Source organism: Atheta coriaria, unplaced genomic scaffold (assembly GCF_025399875.1).
Source record: "Atheta coriaria isolate IRGN ID8LTWV9N9 unplaced genomic scaffold, Caltech_Dcor_3.1 hic_scaffold_7_pilon, whole genome shotgun sequence".
Lineage (NCBI taxonomy): Eukaryota > Metazoa > Arthropoda > Insecta > Coleoptera > Staphylinidae > Dalotia > Dalotia coriaria.
In genome coordinates, this window is record NW_027045449.1 from 10,452,957 (window position 1) to 10,461,265 (window position 8,309).

General features: G+C 36.9%; 1 long non-coding RNA gene across 1 annotated transcript; it reads left to right on the plus strand.

Annotated features, from left to right (window-relative positions):
• The first annotated feature begins 4,444 nt into the window (after positions 1–4,444).
• LOC135795471 (uncharacterized) lies at positions 4,445–7,874 on the plus strand. The gene is made up of 15 exons (XR_010549079.1): positions 4,445–4,694; positions 4,760–4,822; positions 4,890–4,960; positions 5,073–5,124; positions 5,236–5,287; positions 5,399–5,450; positions 5,571–5,614; positions 5,727–5,777; positions 5,889–5,940; positions 6,052–6,103; positions 6,215–6,266; positions 6,378–6,429; positions 6,541–6,592; positions 6,704–6,755; positions 6,876–7,874. It is a non-coding gene; the product is annotated as an uncharacterized lncRNA (long non-coding RNA).
• Positions 7,875–8,309: the final 435 nt, after the last annotated feature.

Sequence of the window (8,309 nt, forward strand, 5' to 3'; positions counted from 1 at the left end):
GCTAGACATGCACTCAAAATTGTCCTAATTACACTAAGCCTTGTAAACATTTAATAATTTGTTGCTAATTATATCCTATACGAAAATTCCCAATAAAATTCTCATTTTAATGTCAAAATTAAACCAAAAATCAATTTTTAAATAAATTTTAACCTAAAATTTAAAATTTAAGTAAATAAATAACATTTGTGGCAAAATATTGCTAAATGTAGAAATAGATAACCTTGCAAAAACAAGTGCGTTTTAGTTGCCTAAAAATAAAGTAAAAGTCCCTGAAAATTGTTTCCACCACGCGCCATATTGAAACACCGCACCGTACTTTCATTGTCCTCTTTCTGGTTTCGCTTTCAGCGCCAGAACTTGAACTTAAAATCGTCTGTTTGGGTGCGTTCGGGCGCCACCAGCCACACAACCCTCGTTCTTGAATTTTGGGTCGGTCGTCGACTTGCGCAACAGCCGCGCGTGGCCGTGCACTTGTGTGTATCTGGGGGAGCGCGTAACTACGCACGCTCGAATATTTTGTTAGGGAGCGCAAGGAGTACAAGGACGAACGCACTCGATAACTCCCGCAACACGCACTTTCCACACTTTTACCCTCTTTTTCACTCGCACATTGCTTGAATTGGATATTACATCTTATTCTCTCACTCATATTCGGTAGCCGGTTATTTTTGGGGTAGAGCGAAGGCGAAATTTCGGGAATTGTGCGTGTGCCACGCAGGCACACAACGGAAAGGAAAAGCGAGGCGAGGTCGACGACCCGTGTGCGCCAGGGCGCTCGTGCCACCCATTATGTAACACGTGCCAGCCTGCCAGCCAGGACGAACGGGAGAGACGCCCTACATTACACATTACGCGAGTGTATTTTGGCACGCGCGAGATTTTGAGGTTTCACTCTCTCGCCGTCGCCGCCTTCAACTTCGCGCCGCCATGACAACATAAACAACGCAGTACCGAGATTAAATTTTTTTTCGCACACATGAAATTAGGTCACGGACGCTTTTGAGTACATTTGAGTATTGCTATCAGTTATTAAGGCATGCGAAAATTCAACGCAACGAAACAAATCTGCTTCGTCGTGTTTGATGTTTGATGTTTGATATTTCATAGATATATGTGCGACACGTGTGCACGTAAACAATATTCGCATTGCGCAGTTATCGCCATCGGACACGGGCGAAATGCGCAAAAATATAATTGATGTGTTATTACGCGATCGCCTTTGCCGCAATTTAATGCTTTGCTAATTACGGGGCGTCGATTACACACATAACCAAACATACACGTGGAGGTAGAAGGTTGCCGCACTAATAGAAATAAAATAACAACGAATGCACAACATGTTTGGAGGAGCGTGTGCGAAATTAAAGCGCAACGCGCGTGGCACTTTTGAAATCATAACAATAACAAATAACCAACATGAATTATATTACATTTTACTATTTTACTTCGTCCCGGTAGTGTTTAATAAAAATGTAATTTATTTTTCCTTTTTTTGTTCTAAACATAGTATGTGTTAATTCTATCAATAAGATTCAAAATTTTATTTTAAAGAAATTAATTATAGAAAGAATAGCTAATAATGCACTTTAGCACGCCATCTAGGATTCAACTATTTAACTATAAATATGATTGAATCTCAATGCCAACTTTTATCCTATATAAAAAGGCTGTCTTTAGGGTTTTCCCGGCAATTATTCGAATTTTTCTCGTTGTAAAAACCATCCTTGGACTTTAACAAACATTTTCCAAAAAAATTGGCCAAATTGTTCTAGGCGTTGTTGAGTTATGCGCATACCAACACATTTTGCGATTCATTTTTATATTATAGATGTACTATTGGTATTTATATTTTGTGTTGATTCAGAGGAGAAATTTCGGGTACACGTGCTTGTGTGTTGTGGCATCGTCCCTTTTCCGATGGGGTCGTTGATCTCCGCAGCTACGCCAAGCAAGAAACTGAACTTGTGTGAGTTTTCAAGAAATGCTTCCTCCCAAAGCAGATTACTATCACTCTGATGATCATTTCTCATCCACTGAGTACCGAATTGATCAAAAATGCCCTGCCTGCATCAACATGGTACGAATTTCAACATTGTGCGCCAATGCACTCCGCACTCACACACGCGTTGATCAATAAAAAAGGTTCTTTGAACTCGCTGCTGCGTGCTGAGATGATAGTGGCACGGCAGGTCCCCCGAAAAATTCGAGTTGAGTGCACGCTTCCATGCGTGTGCATCCGAAAACCGAAAAGTTGTCGCTCGAGCGCGCTCCCATTTCGTTTTTTATTGCATCCAGCGTACACTACGTGCATAACATATTTATATTTATCTAGCGCGCGGACCGGCGAGATTCGAGATGGCCGATTAACGTACAACGCGCCAGCGAGTTTATGTTGTCTTAACTTTCGTTTCATTGTGTGCCCGAGCTACAAATACTATGTATCTACATGATAAACTTTCGTGGACTAATTTCAAATTCATCGTGATAATCATTATTTGAGAATAAAACAATTTTTGGTCATTTTTTTCAGTTTGGTGTTGTTGGGTTTGTATCTATTCCCCTTGTCATTCGGCATTATTGATCCCGAGTGAGTGCCTGGGTTAGCTTTTTGGTGGATTTTGGAAAGCGCTTTCCCCGTGGCTCCTTCGCGACCGTGGCATCCGCATCGGCACTCCGGTTGCGTGCCGCGAGGGGGACCAGACCCGAAAACACGCCGCGCAGAGAGGCAGGCTGCTCGCAGGGACGATGAACCCGAAAATGCGCAGCACGTGTAAGTGCCTTGCCCTGCCCGTTTGTTGTGGCTGCCGAAGAGAGTCCTGAACTGATGGCATCGAATTCACGCAGTGCATCGTCCTGCCAGCGCTGCCACGTGCCGAGTGCCAAACTCGCCCCGGCTTACCCTAGTTTGACACCAACTAAGAGTTCTGGTCATTCGCCTCAATCTCCCTAGTGGCTATAATTCGAATTGTATTTTTATACATATTACTGATTCCAACACAAAATAAAACTATAAAAACATTAGTATAACTTATAATAGAATTTAGTATATAGATTAAGTATATATGGTTGCATACATTGCAAATTTCACTTTTAGCAGAATCTGCAAGGAAGTATTGAACTTGGTAGTTGGATGATTGTCATGTCTGCAAGTCAAAGTTAAAAGCTCTGAACGGACAAGTGCTAGTGCGATGCGTATGCACGTGTAGCGCGGTTCTCGACCCAACGACCTAGAAACGCGCGGTTAGTAATAGTCACATATAGTCATATTATATAGCATCGTATATGCTTTAGGCACTTGTCTGCACATGTCCAGAAATAGCTATAGATAGTCCTTTGAGTAATCATACTACAAAAAACAATTTATTCCACATTTCAAGCTTTTTCTGCAAAAAAACTAGTTTTATTATATAAATATTACTGTCATTGATAAAATTAAAACGTTTTTTGTCTTTCTCTATAACAAAACGTTTGTAAAACGTAAGAAAACTCCTTAAACTTTGTTATAAAGAGTTTAAATACACTGTAATAATAATTTTATGTACTTTACACATTAATATTGATATCCTTCAACAAAATTCCTATTGAATACACGTGTGAATCTAAATTTGAATAGTGACTACTCCCGTCTTCAATTGCGGCGTAGTTTAGAACATATCAGTTTCTCTGGCTCCCCCTGCATACTCCGCAATGACATTTTATTGTCACAGAGGAATGGCACACACACGTCGCCACTCTGTTTAGCAAAAATATTTTCGCATCAAACGGGACGTTCCAAGGATGCCTCGCGCGCGCGCGCAAAAATCGCACGCGTGCAGTCAACACGAAAATGACAATGGAGTCGTTTTCCAATTTTCGTAATCTTGCGAAAACAATCATCGAACAACGTTAACGCACACGCGTCCCTCACCGCATTCCGTATTTATCTAATGGCAGCGCGTTTGCCGTAAACATGTTAAATGCGGAAATACAAATATTGTTGTGTTTTGCGCGAGGTACTTCCACGCGAATCGTAGGTAATAAAAGTGCCAAGGACAAAACATTCCGTGCACCGTGAATACAGAGTTATTGTAAGAAATCGGGCACGACGCAAGATGCCGTCGCTGTTGCATGTTCCGAGGAGAAAAACTTTCACATTTCGACCCAAATCATTTGGTAATTTGTCGGCGCGGTGTCGGTAATAATTTGAGACAGTAAAAATGACTTGATTGGCCATAAGTAGGCATTGGAATATTTCCCACCGGCGGGTATATAAGGCTTATCGAAATCGTAAAAGTAAAGAGTATTTGTTTCAGAAAGGATGTACTGCTCATTATTACATTTTAATGTTTTTTGTTGCCTCCGCAGAGGTCAGCTCAATTAGTTACGTATTTAGTTAAAGAAAAATGTGGTTGAGAATGTGGATGGGCTATAAATATTGCGTGTGTATCATTAAAATCACCAAAGGATCATTGCCCATGCGCAACTTGCAACGATTTTCTCTAATCCTTACGAAATGAAACATTGAATTGCCAAATTGTGTTAATTTAGTTTTTGTTGTATGCCGCCTTCTATAGGCAATGTATTGTAACATTTAATTTCGAAAGAAGGAAACTTCGCGGTACTAGCGACATCTGATGTCCAAAACGTAAACGTTAAATGTAACAACAACAGCGTGCACGTTTTAAAACTAGTTTGGTTCTGACCGCCGACAGGTAAACATTAGTCGTTGTATAATTTAGTTTTATTCAATATTTTAATTTTTGACTTTATTTTATAGGTATACGAGAATTGCACCGCACATAACACGTTACAACAACAATTTTGTTCTCAGTTTATAAAAGTATGAGAATAACTAAAATATTCAAAATCTTGAAAATTTCCAGGCACTGATTTTTGTTTGTTTTAAGGGTCTGGAAGCTGAACAAAAAATGAAGAAATTTGACTAAACTTTGTCGGAGAGTCATTCTTGCATCAAAATGTAAGTATTGTAATTCTTTATTACATCAATGAGTTAGTTTCATGATATTCACACGCGGAAGACAAAAAATGGCACCTTTTGTGTTTCGAAGCACTGATTTTTGTTGTTTTAGGGCTCTAGAAAATGAACGAAAACTTGGAGGAGCGTCATTCTTGCATCAAAATGTAAGTATTTTAATTCTTTATTGTATTAATGACTTAGTTTCATGATATTCACACTCTGAAGCCAAAAAATTGCACTTTTGTGTTTCGAAGCACTGATTTTTGTTGTTTTAGGGCTCTAGAAAATGAACGAAAACTTGGAGGAGATTCATTCTTGCATCAAAATGTAAGTATTTTAATTCTTTATTGTATTAATGACTTAGTTTCATGATATTCACACGCTGAAGCCAAAAAATTGCACTTTTGTGTTTCGAAGCACTGATTTTTATTGTTTTAGGGCTCTAGAAAATGAACGAAAACTTGGAGGAGAGTCATTCTTGCATCAAAATGTAAGTATTTTAATTTTTAATTATATTAATAACTTAGTTTCATGATATTCACACGCTGAAGCCAAAAAATTGCACTTTTGTGTTTCGAAGCACTGATTTTTGTTGGTTTTTGTGGTCTAGAAATTGAAGAATACCTTGCAGGATAGTCATTCTTAAATCAAAATGTAAGTATTTTAATTCTTTATTGTATTAATGACTTAGTTTCATGATATTCACACGCTGAAGCCAAAAAATTGCACTTTTGTGTTTCGAAGCACTGATTTTTGTTATTTTAAGGCACTAGAAAATGAACGAAAACTTGGAGGAGCGTCATTCTTGCATCAAAATGTAAGTATTTTAATTTTTTATTGTATTAATGCCTTAGTTTCATGATATTCCCACGTTGAAGCCAAAAAATTGCACTTTTGTGTTTCGAAGCACTGATTTTTGTTGTTTTAGGGCTCTAGAAAATGAACGAAAACTTGGAGGAGAGTCATTCTTGCATCAAAATGTAAGTATTTTAATTCTTTATTGTATTAATGACTTAGTTTCATGATATTCACACGCTGAAGCAAAAAAATTGCACTTTTGTGTTTCAAAGCACTGATTTTTGTTGTTTTAGGGCTCTAGAAAATGAACGAAAACTTGGAGGAGAGTCATTCTTGCATCAAAATGTAAGTATTTTAATTCTTAATTATATTAATGACTTAGTTTTATGATATTCATACGCTGAAGCAAAAAAATTGCACTTTTGTGTTTCAAAGCACTGATTTTTGTTGTTTTAGGGCTCTAGAAAATGAACGAAAACTTGGAGGAGAGTCATTCTTGCATCAAAATGTAAGTATTTTAATTCTTTATTGTATTAATGACTTAGTTTCATGATTATCACACGGTGAAGCCAAAAAATTGCAATTTTGTGTTTCGAAGCACTGATTTTTGTTGTTTTAGGGCTCTAGAAAATGAACGAAAACTTGGAGGAGAGTCATTCTTGCATCAAAATGTAAGTATTTTAATTCTTTATTGTATTAATGACTTAGTTTCATGATTATCACACGGTGAAGCCAAAAAATTGCAATTTTGTGTTTCGAAGCACTGATTTTTGTTGTTTTAGGGCTCTAGAAAATGAACGAAAACTTGGAGGAGAGTCATTCTTGCATCAAAATGTAAGTATTTTAATTCTTTATTGTATTAATGACTTAGTTTCATGATTATCACACGGTGAAGCCAAAAAATTGCACTTTTGTGTTTTGAAGCACTGATTTTTGTTGTTTTAGGGCTCTAGAAAATGAACGAAATCTTGGAGGAAAGTCATTCTTGCATCAAAATGTAAGTATTATAATTTTTTATTATATTAATGGCTTAGTTTTGTGATTTTCACACGCTAAAGCCAAAAAATGGCACTTTTGTGTTTTGAAACACTGTTTTTTGTTGTTTTTTGTGGTCTAGAAATTGCAGGATAGTCAATCTTGCATCAGATTGTAAGTATTTAATTTCTTTGTCATTTTCATGAACAACTTCAATATTTAGTTCACAAAAGAGCGAAAACAATTACATTTTCTGTGTTTTGAAACGCTGATTTTTGCTTATTTTATAATACCAATCATTTTGGCTTGTTTCACTGTTATATATAATATGGATCGTTATTTAGGTATTTTTGAGCTAATAAAACTGAGAGAGAAAATATTAAGACCTGATCCTGCTAAAGGTAGAGCGAGACAGATACACTCTAAAATGTATTGTGTAATCAATGTGATCTATATGATCCGGGGAAATTTCAACACTTTCTTTATGTTTTCATTTCGTAGTGGCTTGCGCAGCACGTTGAAATTGGATATAATTTGCGCACCTACTGTTATTACTGTTGAATTACAGGTTTCTGTTTACTTCTAGTCAACTTGACAATGAGCATTTGTGTTGGATATTGTTTCTTTCCGTTTAGTCGGTGGTGCGAAGTGGTGAGGTGAGCACGTGTCCTCATTTTTCGTCGGTCTTCATCGCAACTGTTAGCGTTTCTCGAGATTTTATTACGGTAGAAGCATTAGAATCGTTTGGTCATCGACTACTGGCTAAGTAATTTATGGCGAATCGACTCTAGATTTAAGAGACTTTACCTCGTGCGTGTGTGAATGCCACCGGCCGTTGGATCTCATTCAATTCCAATTGGAATTATTGGTGAAAATGGATCAATTATTAAATCGCGGGAATAAATCACATGTTTTCCCCCCTGGTTGCCAGTGCAAAATTAATACATCAATTCTACTAGCAATTCTATTTCGTGCGATTTAAAACTTGATTGAACATCAAAGGAGTATGTAAGGTCTAATAAAAAATTACCTCTGTTCAACTGTTTTTAAATTACAAGTAATTATTTCTACGGGATTTGAAAACCGGCAATGATTTTTTGTTTATAAAATTGTATATATTTTTAAATGTTGTCAATAAAATGTAATGTAATATTATAATCTCATGCATAGTTATTTGTGACATCCTCATTAACGTTTTCAGTATTTGCGTCCTAAATCTTATGTGCGTGAAACGTGTACAACACAACTCTTGCTTGTATTGTGTTGTTTTTAAAAATTGAATAAAGTAGAAACATAAATAGAAGAATCAAATAACAACAACAAAAACACTTGGTGGTCGAGTGGGTACGTGCATCTGCTAGCATGCTAATAGACACGGATCAAGTCTCAGGTGTAGAAGGCATTTTTCTCAAATGATAAAAATATCAGGTGTAATTTGGGTTGCATATATGAATTGCATCGAAATATATGAGAAATTGAAATACAAGTGAAGGCAGTAAGAGAAGCAAGAAAGTAAGTGTGTAGAGACGGAGAACAGAGAAATAGGAGAAGTAGAAGTGGGAATAGCAGAGAAGAG